The sequence below is a fragment of the Lactuca saligna genome, chromosome 3 (assembly GCF_052625555.1).
Source record: "Lactuca saligna cultivar CGN05327 chromosome 3, ASM5262555v1, whole genome shotgun sequence".
NCBI classification, from domain to species: Eukaryota; Viridiplantae; Streptophyta; class Magnoliopsida; order Asterales; family Asteraceae; genus Lactuca; species Lactuca saligna.
In genome coordinates, this window is record NC_136419.1 from 134,348,503 (window position 1) to 134,350,504 (window position 2,002).

Here is a 2,002-nt window from a genome sequence, read left to right on the forward strand (position 1 = left end):
CTAGATGAAGTCAACGACATTGCGGATTACTTCAACGTCCCAAATGTCAACAGAAACACAGTCTTGCTTAGGATGCTTCCCATCACTTTCAAAGAAGCTGCTAAGGAGTGGTTAAAATCACTTCCACCGGGTACAATCACCACTTGGGCTCAAATGTGTGAGCAATTCCTGGACCAGTTTTGCCCGCCATCCAAGATAGCCAAACTCAAGAAGGCGATAACTTTGAGCAACATACGGGGGAGTCATTATACGAAGCATGGGGGCGGTACAAGGGCTTGCTCAGAAATTGCCCTCAGCATGATCTAAATGTGCAACAAGAGATCTCAATTTTCTATGATGAGGTCAATGTTATGACGAGACAACTCCTTGACTCTCAAGGACCATTAACAAAGAAAAATCCAAGGGAGGTCAAGGAGTTGATTGAAGAATTCGCGAAGCACTCTCGCGAATACCACAACCCTAGGCAAGATGGAATCAAAGGCAGTGCAGGGGCCCAAACTGAAGAAATAGCAGCTGTAATGGCCATGCTGAATAATATGGATCAAAGGATAACACAAATGGACCAGTCAATACATGCCATAAGAGTGGGTTGCGATAGATGTAGTGGTCCACACTTGACCAAGGACTGCAATGTAGATGAGTTTGGGAACAGGAAAGCTCAAGTGTGCTACTCTAGTGGGGATAAATATGATGAGGACTGGAGGAAACCGAAGAAAGAGTGGCTGCCATACGAAGAGTATAAGAAGCAAAAAAGAAGAGAAGTATAGGCAGACAGGTCGAGGCTTTTATCAAAAGGAGCAGCCACCAGCCGAGAAGAAAGCCGACCTAGAGACCATTTTGATGAAGTTTATGGAAGCTTCGGAAAAGAGACACGATGCCACTGATTCTGCCATTATGGAATGACAAACATTGATAAAGAATCAGCAAGCCTCCATCCATAACCTTGAAGTACAATTTGGTCAGCTAGCCACTCTAGTTCAGGAACAATTGTCCCTGAAGAATCCCGAAGTAAAGACACAATCTCATGTAATGGCCATCGATATTGAAGAAGAAGCAATCTCTGAGTTCATGGAGGCATTGGAAGAAGAACCACAGCAGCCCGATCCAAAACCAAAGAAGTTAAAGTTCGAAAGTGAAGAAGTTGCTGAACTAGCTTCGCCACGACGTGGCACTCCAATGGCCACGATGTGGCACACGTCTGATCAAAATCCTTTGAGCCCGTTCCAGCTTATCAGCCACATGTGCCATTTCCCACTCGAGCCGCACTTAGTCCACTGGAGAAAGATCATTTAGAGTTTGTAAAGCATGTAAAGGGGATCCCAATTAATACTCCCTTTGTCGAGTCCTTATCCAAAGCTCCCGAGAACCAGAAACTACTGCAAGATTTGATAGACACACGAAGGCAATTAAACAAGGAGTCTACAGTGATTCTAAGTGAACAAACTTCAAAAGCTGTGTTGGGAGAAACACCAGAAAAGATGTGGGATCATGGACGCCTCACGCTTCCATGTGAGTTCGGGAATAAAATGAAGGTTAATGCTTTAGCCGATTCTGGGGCTAGCATTAATTTGATACCTTTTTCATTTTATCAAAAATTGGAGATTTAGAAGATGAAGGCTACAAAAATGAAGATTCACATGGCGAATCGTTCGGTGACACAACCCTAAGGCATAGTGGAGGATATTTTGGTAAAAATTGGAAAATTTGTTTTTCCAATAGACTTTGTAGTCTAGGACATGAAAGAAGACCCGGATGTTCCATTAATCCTTGGGCGTCCATTGCTTAACACTGCTGGAGCTCTTGTTGATATCCGCAAGTCTAAGCTCACTTTGAGGGTTGGAGATGAACAAGAAGGTTTTGGGATAAAAGATGACTTTCAAGAAGATAAAGAAGAGGTGTTCACAATTAATGGAGAGAATGAACTAGAAGAATTGGAAAAGCTTATGGAAGAAGAGATAAAGGCAGTTCATCAAGTCAAAAGAACAAAACCGAGGGCATCTGT

General features: G+C 43.2%; 1 non-coding gene across 1 annotated transcript; it reads right to left on the reverse strand.

The window, feature by feature from the left end:
- Positions 1-201: 201 nt before the first annotated feature.
- LOC145038178 (small nucleolar RNA R71) lies at positions 202-304 on the reverse strand. Its single transcript, XR_013679241.1, has one exon. It is a non-coding gene; the product is annotated as a small nucleolar RNA R71 (small nucleolar RNA).
- Positions 305-2,002: the final 1,698 nt, after the last annotated feature.